At 37.8% G+C, this 15,829-nt stretch overlaps 1 protein-coding gene and 1 pseudogene across 3 annotated transcripts in view; both read left to right on the top strand.

Moving 5' to 3' along the window:
• prkcab (protein kinase C, alpha, b) overlaps positions 1-15,829 on the top strand; it is a 182,853-nt gene that overhangs the window by 95,866 nt on the left and 71,158 nt on the right. The window lies entirely within an intron of this gene.
• Positions 14,679-14,795, top strand: LOC141351294 (5S ribosomal RNA; annotated as a pseudogene).

The raw sequence follows: 15,829 nt of genomic DNA on the forward strand, positions 1-15,829 counted from the left end.
TTTGAAATATCAGTTGTAGGAAGATAAAACAGGAGGGCTTTTCAAAATAGAGCTTTTTAAACGTTATACATTCTGAAGACCAGTAGGTGAAAGCAATAACATGTTACTTCACCTGTTAGCTGCTGTATTCCTATAATGAAACCGATGTCGTAACCAAATGAACTACACTAGCTATAGTTACGAAGTCTCTGGTGTGAACCTTACATTCCAGTTTAAGTAAGGCTGTAAGAACAGCTGGTGCGACTTTTCTCTAGAGAGTTCACTCTCAAGTGTTAGCTTTCTAAATATACCCGTGTTGTCAGAACCCATTTATTTTCAGTATGTCCTTATATGTTCCCCCTTGGCTAAGGGGTAAAGAGCTGTTAAGGGGTAAAACCCTTCTCACTTCTTTTGGCACTTTATCTGGCATTAGTGCATACTGTACATGTAAGTTTCTCATTTTTCATTTGAAATTACATCTGCAGTTGATGCAACTGTTGTGCAGTTTAGGAACAAGCAGATTATTAGATGTGATACAGTAATAAATACTCATGTTGTATTGAAATTAAAAAGCAGGCCTTATTCAAATAAGCTGCACAGCTTCTTCCTTCAGGCAATTTTCTTTTAATTTTCATTATTAGATAGTAAAGTAAAAACTATCCAGCCGAGAGCAGTGTTTGGTTTTCAGTACTGCTGTTTCATTTACATTCCTGAATCGACAGTTTCATATGCGAGCCAAATACTGTATGCAGCATAAACATAGCACTGCTGCTAAAGAGGTTAAAAGTATTGTAGCACAAACATAAAACCCATTCTTTATATACATTTTTTATTTGCTAATAATTGAAGAGTGCAGACACATCACCTCTTACACCCCAACACTACACATAAAAGTAGAAAAGATTTGTGGGCAGACATCACTAAATAAATGCTCTTAATAAATAACTACATTTGCAAACTAGCATGAAACCTTTTTTGTTTCTCCCTAAAGGACCGCAATATGTAAACACCACACTCGTAGTTTAACATTAAGTAACATATTTGTCCCACATCGATTAACATAGGCTGTTAACGCATATTTCGCTTCTTGGAGTAGACTCCGTCCAACTAAGCTTGCGCTATTTAACATGCATTTAACACGCTTAACTAGAAGCCGTGTAGAAATTATGGGTACATTAGTACACACAAGTTTTAATCGCACAATAGACTACAACTACCATGTATAATAACAGTGCACCATCAATATCACACACACACATGAAAAATCACAACACTATTAAGCGGCTGTTATGAACATGCAAAACAGTACTTTGGCACATGCATGCTACAAAATGTATTCATCGCACAGACCAGTTTTTTATAGCATATATGTCGCACTATACAGCCCTGCTGTATGCCATCTAAAGAATGAAATGAATAGATTTTATGTGCTCTCTTTTATTCAATTTCCATCAATATTGGTTTTGAGAAGACTGGAGCACACATGGTTCTGGACTTTTAGAAATCAAACACTGAGCCTGCAGAAAGTGACATAAACAAACTTTAGGTTGTGTTTCATGAGATTATATGTCTTCCCAGTTATTACTGTCTGTCGGTATGTTATTACCTGCATCTCTGGATGTGAAGAATGAGTGGATGAAGACACCTTATATTCATCATTTGATGAAACCAAGAGTTAAACATTTGTTTACAAAAAAGCATGAGTTTAAGGGCTGATTCAATAGTAAGATGATGTCCTCACACTGGAAAGGGAAGGTCAAGCAGATTGCAATATGGGCTACTGTATTTCACACAGTGTGCTCTATTTAAGCAAATGCAATAGGCAAATGTGCGCACAGTGCTGCAAACTACTTCCCTTTAAAACTAGTAGATAGCATAGTGCCTCATGTCTGTATGTGTAACTGGCACAGTTAACATTTGAGATATTTGAGTGCATATGTGTAGAGAGCAGCTGGTACTTTATTTGCCTACTGTTATTAATGGATCAGCTGTCACACTATAAGAGAACGTGTCCACATTGATAAGGTGCATTACATTTGAAAGTGGACACTATGCTTGTGTCTGAACTGTGATGAGATTTGATGCTGTTTTTATATTAGACGGGGAGGGTTGTAATGAAACGCATCTCATTTGTTTTTAGGGAAATTTCTGCTCTCTCTGCATGAAAATGAAAGATTATTGAACATAATCAGTTTCATTTTAATGCATTTGAGTGCTTTTCTCCTATGACATACGGCCTTGTGTTGTGGTTTACAAGTGCAAAATCTTTTGTCAATAACACATCTTTTTTCTAAATATAATGCTTATGAGCCATGCACGACCCCTAATTGACATGTTTTGATATGGCCTGTGTAAAATAACATTAGCATGACTGTTTGGTTTGCTAATGATTTTCAATGTTTCAATTTCACCAGAGAACGAAAACAAACTGGAAACATAAGCAAATGTACAGTGTAATACAAGTCTACCATGGTATTGTCATCTGATATCACCATGTGTAAATAGGTACAGTTTTGACTAGGGATGCACCGATACTACTTTTTCCATATCCGCTTCTGAGAATTCTGAGAATCGCCCGATACCTGCTGATCAGATACTACTGTATTTTTCTTAAACAATTTAAAATTGCATGCACAGGCACACACACAAAAACACACACACAATTTTAAATGTGCTTTCTGCTAAATCTAGTGTAATTTTACATTTTAAAAACAATCATTTAAAATTATTTACAAGTTACAAGAACATTAGTAAGTATTAATCATACGCACAACCGGCGCAACGTCATAGAATGTCTCTGAACAGGTTCACGCCCACTTTTGGGGGAAATCAGACTAGACCTTCCATTGGCTTCCATTCAAAATAGCGGAACAAAGCAACCTTCGTACACAGCCGGCAGGCGTAAATAACTTATGAATCACTCAGATTAAACATGTTGAGTAATTATCTGTCCACCCTGCCTGCCATAGAGCGCGAAAGATACATTAACATATTTAATTTGGTCAATATAAAAACATGTCTCTTTTATTCTCCCAGCATCAAATTTGTGTAACAACGCTCCCTATTGGCCAGAGGTGTCTTACCCGGACATTTACTCATACCTCATCGAGTCAACAGGGAAGCAAGTGAATGATTTTACTTCGTATTTGAAAGTTACTTAGTATTTATTTATTATGTCTTTATATTTAGAGTAATGAGTGCACTTTTCCGTCGAGTCATACAACTAACTGGCTTAGCGATATTTCCAGCAATCACTGGATGGCGTTGTTACACAAAATTTGACGCTGTGAGAATGAAAGGGACATGTTTTTATATTGACCAAATTAAATGTGTTAATGTATCTTTCGGGCTCTATGGCAGGCAGGATGGACAGATAAATACTCGACATGTTTAATCTGAGTGATTTCATAAGTTATTTACGCCTGCCGGCTGTGTAAAAACGTTGCTTTGTTCCGATATTTTGAATGGAAGCCAATGGAAAATCTGTTTTTTTATCCCCCAAAAAGGGGCGGTGACGAAATTTACAGTCAAGTTCCCGGATGTGCCGGTAGTCCGTATGGCAGTGTTTAGGAGAACACGTAATAGGTTAAATCAAATAAATATGCTAAATATATTTTCCTTAATTGCGCAAAACTGTCACAGTAAAAACGTTTTAGCATGCAGATGGTTATTTTGGGAATTATGCGCTTGACCGGACCTTTTATGCACATCCCGGATGTAGAGTTGATGCGCCGAAATCATCCTGTACGCTCCAATTATGTGCTTCCTGGGTGCAGAATTGATGCACATGAATCATCCTTCGTTGTAGGCTTTGAAGGGGGAATTCTGCAGCTCTTGCCCATATTGTCTGGAAAATGCACTCCAGTTCACAACACCTAATTTAGATAAAATAAAGAACAAACAATATTGAATCATTTTGAAGAAATCGGCAATTGCAAATAGGCATTAACATAGTAAAGAGTCATACAAGGAATTTTTTTATGTATATGTTACACATATTACAGGAAAATGTTAGACAACATATGCTTGAGTGTTATTGGCTTTGTCTGTACAGTAGAGTACCTAAGAGACTTACTTTGTTTATGAACAACATAAATCAGTTAAAAAAAGTTTGTCAACACACGCTTCAATTTGACTTGAGAAAGCCTATCCTAAAAGTTTGAAACTTTCAAGCTGAAAGTTTTGAAGGCAATACAGTCTATCAGACACAGACAAACAGACAGACGGACGGATAGACATGACAGATAGGTAGAGATAGATAGACAGACAGATAGTTAGGAAGAACAGACAGATAGATTGCACAAACAGAAATAGATGGACGGACAGACAGACTTTCTCAAGTACCTTTTACAGTACACACAATTTAGATTTAAAAAACTTACTGTCCGGCCATACAAAGGGGACCTTTTCTCTGAACTTGGGCTTGCTGAAAACGTCCCTGAAAACCTTGCATGTCAGTGAAAGTCACCATAAAGCCACATCGTTGTCTCTGTAACGACTCCCATCGGGATCTGCCAGAGGATGTAAGGTCAGGTGGCATCTGTTTAAAGTAGCAAACAGTCAGTCCAAAATGTAACTTTACATACGACTTATTAAAAGTGTAACTGATAGATTGACAGGAGTTTATAATGCACTTGGTCAAATAATCCACAGGCCGGGGGATTTCATCACCTCTAAATTGGAGAGTAAGAACAAGAGTAGCATCATTTTCAAACCCCTGTTATTTAGGTTCAAGATTTGAAATGGGAACCAATAACTGCTCTCTACGCTCCTCTTTTACTGGAGTTTCTCTTTCAGCATCTCTGACCTTCAAAAGTTTAAAATATAAAGTCTCATAAAGACAGTTTGTTCTTAATGACATCCCTTAGGACAATAATTGAAATCCACTTGTTTAGATTGATACGTGTAATTAATTTATCTATAGTTAAAAACATTTATTTTAAAATGTTAAATTTAAGCATTTGGTAATTGAAGCTCTCCTTTGGCCCTCATGTTCAGCAGCAAACTAAAAGTAAAATTGGGTTTTTATTTTAGAATTACGTCTTGGCTGACCTTTGAAGCTTAAAAGAGGCTTGCGATGCTACTTTTATGTCTGTACTTATATATGCATGCTTCTTCCCAGCGCTTGCATGGTTTGGATGTTGTCTATCGTGGAGTGATGCTGACTCATCATCGTGTTGTATGCTCGTGGTGGTTGGTCTGCCTTATCCATCCGTCGACTAAAACACTGGCATGTTTTTATTTATAAATCTGTTTCCGGTCTATTGCTGTCTTATCTTCAGACTTATACTCGTAAGAAACTTTAATTGCGACGTAATTGGAATCTTAGATCTCAGGAATTTTTATTACAATCTGTCCCAGTGGTGTGTACTGAGTTGGGTAAAAAGGCTTTTAAAATTGCTGCTCCCTCTGTGTGGAATAAGTTACAACTTAGAGAGTTAGTTTCATTGGATGCTTTGAATGTGATTTTAAATGAATTGGAGGCAGAAGCAGCTGGAAGTTGTTTTTTTTTGTATGATTTAACTATGTGTATTGGTACACTGTATTTGTGTATTTTATTTGTAAAACCCACATGATTTTGCTGTCTTGGGCAGGATGCTCTTGTAAAAGAGATTTTTTTTAATCTCCATACACAAATGCATCCTATGCGGAAGTTTTACAGTATATTGACATTCATTTCATTCATTAAACCCATAGCAAATCAAGACATACACTTTTCCATTCAGTTGCTTATTTTTTATAGCTGTATGTCAGACACACACAGCACACCGCTTTTCACTTCATTTTATCAATATGGATAAGAGTTTACATTACAAGTGCGATGTGGTCACATGTGGCTTCGACTTTATGTTGTTTCTGGATCTGGTTTACACCTGCTCCGTTACAGAGTCGAACCGAGCAACCCGGTTCATTTGACAGATCACAGATTGTGCTATCCAGCCGTCGGCTGTCTGGATCAAATGAGGCAGCACACACGGATTAATTATTCAAATTCCCATTATCATCCTAATGCTTTTACCCCACAGCCACGAGCTGTAACAGCTCAATCTTTGGGACAGAATTATTTCAGATGAGAGCTGATGGCTCAGATAGCACATCTCATTCAGTGACTGTGTTTCAGATGAAAATCTGCTTTCCTGTCTAAATCCTGTGCTGTGTTCAGATAAAGTGCTGGGAAATGGAATGATATTTCTGTTGATCTATCGTCCTGTAGGATTATAGTCCTGTATTATCCACATACATCCAGTCGGAGAGATTACTGAGAGATTATACAGCACTGGATGTCCTACATCACCTATTCGCATATTCACATATCATCAGTAAAATTAGTTTTCTTTTTCATCATATCATTTCATGTTCATGCAAGTTTGTTTATATGAAAACAAAGAACCTTGCTTCTTAGCATTTCACATTCTCTATTTCTCTCTCATCATACAGTATAGAAAGTCTGCGTCGATCTAGGGTCTTCTGTGATGATGGGTAGAAGTTGATGGTGGCTTCTCTATTGTGGTTTCTAACTTCAAGCAGTTTTATTTTAAAGTTGACAAACCACTGGACTGCCAGCTAATGGGGTTAAGATAAGCCTTGTAGACCACTGTGCTTAAGATAGCGTGGATACTAACAACACATGGTACTTAAAGTCCTTCAAAAAATACCACTTCATTATCGTGAAACAAATATGGAAAATCATGGTCATCCACTGGTGGTACTAGGTTTACCCAACTCGACCAACTTGGTCAAAGTGATACTGCTGGTTAACACTTTGGCTAAGCTGGTGTGAACACAGTTGCAGTGGTTTTGACCCTTATAGAAATGATTGTGATAGTTTACTCACTACTAGTTGAGCATGATTTCTGGAACATACAGATTTGTTGGCAAGACATGTAAAGTCAGTCCCAAATCCTTGTGAGCTGCCTACCTACAGTACAGTAGAAAGTGTTTTACTGAGTAATTTCAAAGCCACTGTAAAATTAGACAGAAATGCATATATGATATAGAGAGAAATGAGTCCCAGAATGAATTGCAAAAAAAAAACAAGTTGCACCGTCAGCAGCTGCTACACAAATAGGTGTTTTTTATCTTCAAACAGGGCTAACAGAGCAAAATAGTTCTTTATGTTTATGTATCTGATGTTTCCAGTTTTTGCTGATGACAAATAGTATTGTAAAGTAGCACACGTTATTTTTCCTGTGAATCCGACGGTACCTTCTCCGGCTCATCACCATAGCAACATCTCTGCCGTCCATGCTGGGTTTGTTCTACACACACAATTATCACCTCGCTGCTATCATTACACAATCCTCACATACACTGACACTGTGTCCACTCTCTGTTTGTTATATGAAAGTGAATCTGTTTAAGCCCTCTTAGTGCTGTGCACTTCCTGTATGCCATCATGCATGTATTGTTTCAGCATTGAAATGTTATGCAAATATTAGTGTCAGGGTGCCATGGGGATAACAGCTCAGATTATTGTGTGTGTGTGAGATAAGCAGAATAGAGCTCTGGGCTTCACACATCTTCATCTGATATACTGCCTTCAGCATTACAGCAGAAAGAGTTTTAGATTGACAGAGTTATGTGTCTGTTTTACATACGGCTGTGACTCTGACCTTTTCAGGTCTCATTTGTATTACTGTGCGCATGTGCAAAATGTTTGTATGAAAAACATGTGATGCAAACTCATTTAAATGACATTTTATTCACATTACCTATGTAAGGCATTTTCTTTTAATAACAGTAATAACCATAATATAGGGTGTGTACACAACAGCGTTAAATGAACACTGCTGTTTGACATTATGTACTAACCACCACCAAAGAGTTGCAGTATTGTCTTTACTCTGTCATAACAAACACGTCTTAAACACACAAAGTTATAGCAGCCAAAACAATTAAGAGCCAAGTCCAACTAAAACAAACACTGATCACCACTTAAAAATGAAACAACCAATATCTAAACTCAAAAAGTTAAAATCAAAAGTTAAGAAAAGCTCTATAAGTAAGACGTTAAATGCAATTTTAGGTTTCAAACAGAGATGGCCATAGAGAGGATAAAGTTACAGATTCCAGCTTTTAACTCTTTCGCTTCAGTGTTAATCTTTAACGCTGTAAGATTGGGACAATATATATAACACACATCACCATTACAATATCATACACCATTAGTGAAGTTAAATTCATGTCTCTCTAACTACCCAGAGCTAAGTAATCTATCGTACACTCATTATATTCACAATGTAAAAGAATACCATAAGGTAGTGCTATGTTGGATAAAAGAGCTTAGGGTTTGATAACGAGGACAGTTTAGATATGATATCACTGCTTACTCTTAAAGGGAAACTTTACTCATTGGAACATTAATCTTTATTGAAAGTGGGTCATATTTGTAGTCGAAATGTAACATACATGTAAAATTTAGTCCCTATTTTGACCGAGAAAAGACATAACATGACTTTAGGTTTGTATGAAAAACTACAACTCCCACAATGCACCACAATGCACAGCTTTGCAAGCCACCCCCACTAATCCAGAACATCGCTCAGCTGTATGCTAATGTGATATTAGCATATTAGCAAATATTTCAGATAGCGATATACTTACTGGCTCGCGTGTCACCCTGTCTTTGTCGTTAAGCCTCGCCATAGGTTGAATTTGATATACATATTCAGACGCACTTACCCCTGGAGGCGTCCCCAAAGTGTCACCGCAGTGACGCAGTGCGAGTTCCCTCGAAAGCAGGCTTGTGCACAATTCAGAATTTCAGAATTGGCCTCCATTCAATTCATGGATTGGAATTTGAATTGAATTGACTCCACCCTACAGGAAGTTGAATTTGAATTGGAATTGGAATGACAGGAAGTGGAATTAAATTCATGGCAATTCAAAGAAATTCCACAGTCACACAACAGAAAGAATCTCACATACATTCAGTCTTAGAAAAGTAACTTTGGAACATTGTTTGGCAACCATTTTAAATACTTGGTTAAAGTAAAGCATTCTGGGAAATGAAGTCATGTTCCATCATGTTCCATAAAATTACAATTACAAAAAAACTTAATTATTTGTTATGTGACTAGAGTTTTTAACATTAATTGCTTGGGGAAAACATTTCTTGTTCATGTAATCTGTACAAGTAGTTCAAACTAATATAAATTATAGAATATGTAATGCAATCTGACATATAATACTGAAAGCTTCATTTTTAACACTTCACTTATAATAATATGTATATGAATTTCTTTGAATTTCTAATGAATTGCAATTCTGCTTCCTTTAATTCAAATTTGAATTGTAATTCTTGATCCTGTTTTTGACATCAATTCAAATTCAATTCAAATTCAAGAATTGAATTGGAATTTAGGAGTCATTCTTAATTCAATTCTGAATTGTGCACAAGCCTGCTCGAAAGGCAACTGTAACAATGGCTGCGTCCGAAAACTCTAAATTGCTGCCTTCTGATGCAGGAAGGCATCAAGGCATGTCCGAATTCAATGTTTGGTTTACTTCCTGTCTCCTGAGATACCTATGCGTGGGCGTACACAGGGCTGGACTGGGACAAAAATTCGGCCCTGGCATTTTGGCCCAAACCGGCCCACACTACATATATTTACAAATACCACCCATCTTTGCACGCCTTTAAGCAATAGCAACTCCAATTCCATAAAAGCACTAAGCCCAATTAATAGCAGGTAGAAAAGAGTGAGAGTTGACACAACGACACAACAAACACTTCTAGAACGTGTTATTTATTAATGCAGTAAAACTGTATAATCCACATGAATCCTTAAACAAGCTTCATCCTTCAAACATTTGTAAACATTTTTGTTAGGTCCTAAAAACACTATTCACTACACACCGTAGCCTATAATAAATAATGAACACAACAAAAATATTCCTATCTGATTAACTGTCATATTATATGTTGATTACAGTTTTTCTGAATTGCTAAAACACTAAACCCCAATCTCTGAACCAAATTCATAGCGGCGTAAACACATTCGTCATGCACTCTTTTGGCTAAACTCTAAACAAACTTCTGAGGAAAACACACATTTTACACTGCAATGAACTTGTTTTATAAATGCTAAACACAGGCAGGCTGCTAAAGATGAACACAACTACAACTCAGTTGTCATCAAGCAAACACAACAACTCAAAATTGTACACGCTTTTTTTAATGGTATTCTTTACCAATTGTGTGGATTGTAAACAGTCTGAGAGGCAGATGAAGAGTACCCTATGATGAAGAACAGGACACCAGAGATGGTGCAATTGGCAAAATTTGCCATTGAATTGCTGACTTTTAACAAAATACAAGTGCTGCTTACAGTAATATTAAAAACTGATTATTACTTGCAGTACTTACAGGAAAGTATTCACTACTACATTCACTGAACTAAACTTGTGTGATTACAGTAATAGAGCTTTTTAACATTATCTGTCAATTGTGTTGTTATATACAATAAACATATATTTTGTCTGTAAGCAGATGTCCTGGATTGTTTGATTTTGCTTGAAGAGAAATTACACGTTTTGAAACAGACAATCAACGAAAAATCTACGAATCAGATACACTCTTGTAGTCACTAACACAGTCTCACCCCATGTCGTCAATATTTGACGACACTTGACCATTCGTCAATATGTGACGCGGAGGGTATACCTTTCGCGTCATTTTTTGACGAACTGGGGACTTCAATACTATTACGTCCGTTGCATTCTCTTCTCCTATTTTCTTACCATTTTCGCGTCGGTTTAGGGTTAGATTACGCAAAATTAAACAGTGTACGCGAAATTAAACAGTGTACGCGAAATTAAACAGTTGTCACCTGGCGTTGGGGTTAGAAACAGTTGTCACCTGGCGTTGGGGTTAGAGTTAGGTTTGGGTAGGGATGTCATTATGTAAATCTAACCCTAAACCGACGCGAAAATGGTAATAAAATAGGAGAAGAGAATGCAACGGACGTATTAGTATTGAAGTCCCCAGTTCGTCTGGGTTGTAGTCACAGAGCAAAGAGTGCAATTATTTTGTTGCAGCTTTATCACCATAATTGTGTGTTTTTGACTTGGTTTTATCAAGGGGTATCTATCTAAACTTGTGTTTTGAAAGCAGTTCTGCTTACCGCAACTCACTTCTCCCTCGTCTCTCTCTCCCTCTCCTCACTGACATTTTGCGTGCTGGTGCTGCCAGTGCCACGCGCCACCATCATCATCATCATCATCATCACCAGCGACGCGAGTTGAAGAAAACAGTTGTGTTATTTTCCAGCGTCTGCCTGAAGAGTCTGTTTCTTTTTGTCGCGCAGTTTTTCTGCACCTCCCTTGAGTTTTTTCTCCATCTCTCTCTCTCTATTTTGACACGTGAACTGACCGACGTTGCACGCTCGCTTGCACAGAGACCAAAGCGGTGATTGGGCCAGCTTTATGTCATTAAAAAAATAACCAATTGGCTGCTGCTTAAATGTGAGTGGGCCTGTCTATTTAGGGTAAAAAAAGGACGATGACTGGGCTGGTCCGTCATTGGGCCAGCTTAATGTCGTTAAAAAAAAATAACCAATGGGCTGCTGCTTAAATGTCAGTGGGCCGGTCTGTCTAGAAAAAAAAAAGACGCTAACTGGGCTGCTCAGACAAAAATAGTATGAGATGGATCGGCCCAAAAAGTACGTCGGCCCACCGGGAAACTGCCCGGTCTGCCAGATGGCCAGTCCGCCCCTGGGCGTACAATAAAAATGTGATTGGTCGAGCCTGGTCGAGTTCGAAAAAATGAAATGGCGGTCAAGAAGCGTCTGGAGCATAAATGTAGTGCAAATAAAGTTAGATATTCACTTTTTACAACTTCTAATTTCATTTCTAGCAAGAAATTAGTATTGTTGTTTTCAAATATGTGATTAGTTATCACAAAGGCGCTCTCTGTTTATATTTCAAACACGCTGCCTTTGAAGTGTGTCCGAAAGTCTTTCTCTGAGCTGCCTTCATGCCTCCGAAGTCATTTCCTCATGAGGCAGCGAGGCAACGAGTCACCGACTTGAGTTTTCGGACGCAGCCAATGTATCTTAAAAGCACGATGTAACCTTGCTCTCACTTGAAATGTGTCCCCACATTTAGTCCTTGAATTTGAGGGTATTGGACCTGGAAAGTTCTAGAAAGGTCCTTATAGCGGCAACCTATAAACGCTGAGGGGCGAAGTATCAGGAAGAAGCATTGCTGACGCGTTCCACTTGTTCTTTGATCTGATTTATTGAAGAGACATTCGTGTTGTACAGACATACGAAAACCACAAACTCATGAACAAAAAAGCATACGATGATGCAAAACACTAAATATACACTTGTTGACTAATCATGCTGAAGTCCATGTAAAGCCACATTAAAATAGACGAATGAAGTTTACGGTCAACAGAAAGTGAGCTTTCCCGCTTACTTCTCCCCTCTTCTCATACACACTATCAAACAGGAAATGGAGTGAGATACTTATGCAGTTGAACCCAGTGACATACCATGACCCGGAAGTGCATTATCAAAAAATACTAAATAAAAGTTCAAACATATAATGCACTTACAGTCCTTGAATTTGAAGTTGACTACAGTAAGGTGTGGGAACCCCGATTAAACTTTAAATACTGTATGCAACCATCTGCAAAGCAACCGCAGGGGACCGGAGAAGACGTTATAGTCCAAGAAAAAAGATTTACGTTGAAGACGATAACTTGCATGATTGTTTACTTTGGGGTTCGTACCTTTTGCATATCGTTAACATTTGCTAATACACACTTACACACCAAATGAAATGTACAATTGTGAATCGGACCATTGGTGCTCTTTAAATGCAAATACATACAGTATATTAAACAGCTGTCCCTTGTGTTTACATCTGCTTGGTCATAATCTGTCTTGTTAGTGTAGCTATCATTGGCATTTTTATGATTCGTAAGTTTCAATTTCCATATCTGACCCCACCAGTGGTAGTTATTATGGTGCAAGTCAGAAGCGGTGAAGTTGTCAACCAATGGCAAATTTCCTGCAGCATACCTTATATTTTATACCTTAATATTTTTGTATTTTGTTTTAGAAGTAGTTCTGTTTATTAAAATTATAATATTGAGTTTGGTTGGTGTTTTTAGGCCTATTAATTACAATGTAGCTTTTTTGCTGTCTGTGAAACTATGATTATAATATTCCAGTCCAATCAAATCTGTCATTTGGCTTTAAAGGACATGCTTTTGAATTATGTTATAATATTATGAATAAAAACTAAGATGAAAACAACAACGTCATGAATATTATTATTATTAAGAAAGAATTTTAATCAGCATTTATTCAGAAAATCTTGGTGGGGGTGGTTAGGGCCCTGGCTAGGGGGGCGCTTGCCCAAAAAAGGTCAAGAACCACTGCTTTAACCAAACATTACTTTGCCACAACACAAGAAAAAGTAAGGACCTCCCATCTGTGTTATTGTATTACATCATTTACTTTTCATACAACATAAGTAAAAAGAGATCGATGAATCGCTATAACCCAAGTAATTGGCACCAACGCTTCAATGTTGAGCGCCATCCAGAGATCACATGTTGTCCTGTCTGTCCCCACCCAACCCCCTGAAGAAACCCACAAGCTCAACACTTACTATACTGTAATGCATTCAGCTGTCATTAAGAGTGCTGTGCTCTCAGCTCTGTTTCATGCATTTTACCATGTTACATTACATGAAACAGATTTACCTAAGTTGGAGAATCTGTCTGGAGTCGTACAAACTTTCTCTAAACTCTTGCTGGCTTTTTATTTATACTGTAACTCTGACTCTCAGAGGTCTGCTGTGTTTTTCTGTTTTGGGCTTTGGCTCTCACACTGAACTGTGAACATGAAAAAATGGCAAGTGTGTAAATCTGTGAGTGGCACTCACCAGGTATAAAGGTCATCTGCTCCGCTGGTGATGTGCAGACACATAGACACCTGCTGTGTAACACACACACACACATTGACCTCACCTTCATTTCTCAACTCATCTCAGAACGAAAAATATTCATCACATGGCAGTGTTATTTCACAGAGACAGAAGATAGGATGATCCGAGAGACTTTAAATACCCTCCAACATACAAAGTGTGGCTGTCACATGATAAAATATCTAATTATCGTAAATGAAATTCATCTGGCAAAGGCTTGTTTATAAATCAAATTTTAGCAGTTTATTGTATTTCAATTTTAAAGCAAGATTTAAAATAGATTTTGAATGATTGATATATAAGTACTAAGTCTGTTAATCGATTCAAATTTTAACAGGATTTATCACACCCTTTTGTGTGATTAATCAGGATTAGTTGCATATTAATTTTTTTTTGTTAAACGTATTTTTCACAGTTTACTATATGCCCCAAAGTAAATCATTAAAATAAATGTATGTGGTGTATTTTGAGAGTAAAAATAAGTGAGCTCCACATTTGTGTTCATCTTGATGCACAGACTGGGCGCGGTGCCGGTGGTCTGACTCCGATCAATTGTTTTAAATTATTTGAACATGTTTATGATTAAAAAAAATATGCAGACAGCCCAAATTATTACATAATAATTTTTGTCATTTTTTTAAATGGAAATTTTAATGGAATGGAATGGTTATAAGTGAAGTCCATTGGCCTTTGTTGTGATGTGCAGTTTCTTTTTAATTCCTTCACGTACAAGCACCTGGGATGTAAGTCGTTTGACCAGCAGCCATATCACCCTGTAGCCCAAGCCAGCTTGCCCACTGAAGCTAAGCAGGGCTGAGCCTGGTCAGTACTTGAATGGGAGACCACCTGGGAAAACCAGGTTGCTGCTGGTAGAGGTGTTAGTGAGACCAGCAGGGGGTGCTCACCCTGTGGTCTGTGTGGGTCCTAATGCCCCAGTATAGTGACGGGGACACTATACTGTCAAAAAAAGCACCGTCCTTCGGATGAGACGTTAAACCGAGGTCCTGACTCTCTGTGGTCATTAAAAATCCCAGGATGTCCTTCGAAAAAGAGTAGGGGTGTGCCCCGGCATCCTGGCCAAACTTGCCCATTGGCCTACTAATCATCCCCTCATACTAATTGGCTATATTACTCTGTTTCCTCTCCACTAATAAGCTGGTGTGTGGTGAGCGTTCTGGCGCAATATGGCTGCCGTCGCATCATCCAGGTGGATGCTGCACATTGGTGGTGGTTGAGGAGATTCCCCCATTCATATGTAAAGCGCTTTGAGCACTGGAAAAGCGCTATATAAATGTAACGAATTATTATTATTATTATTATTATCTATATTTAAAGAAAGTGAACAAGGGTGTGTTTCTATAGATGGTTTCATGGGCAACAGCATAAACAAACAGCTTTAGTGAAACAAAGGTAACTTTCATAAAGACTCAATCACAGCACAAGTCCTTCTACAGTAGATTCTTTTTAATAACAAGCAAAGTAAATAACCAGTAAATTACCTTAATTTAAATCATACATAAAGTTAGTAGTGTGCCATATTTCTATCGTACCAGCATGACGCTAAGCGACAGCAGGGAGAAAATAACCAAAGTGCTACTTCAGATGTCAGGGTACCAAATCAAGCTCTTCTTCTTCTTTATCAGTGATGGCAGTCACAGACTCTTCACCATCCATGTACTGTTTGTTTTCCTCACACGCTCTTCATTTGACCAGACGGACTGACTTGGACTCTGGCCTTTTCAATTACTACTTTAGACTGAAATAAGCTGCCTGTAGACGCTACACGTCTGACTGACATATTCAACTATACAAAAATAATCCAGACAGAGAACTGCTTCAAACAGACAAACACAGATAGCAATGAGCATTGATATAGACCCCTTCACGGTTCACGTCACAGGCGGTT

The sequence above is a fragment of the Misgurnus anguillicaudatus genome, chromosome 19 (genome assembly GCF_027580225.2).
Source record: "Misgurnus anguillicaudatus chromosome 19, ASM2758022v2, whole genome shotgun sequence".
Taxonomy (NCBI): Eukaryota; Metazoa; Chordata; class Actinopteri; order Cypriniformes; family Cobitidae; genus Misgurnus; species Misgurnus anguillicaudatus.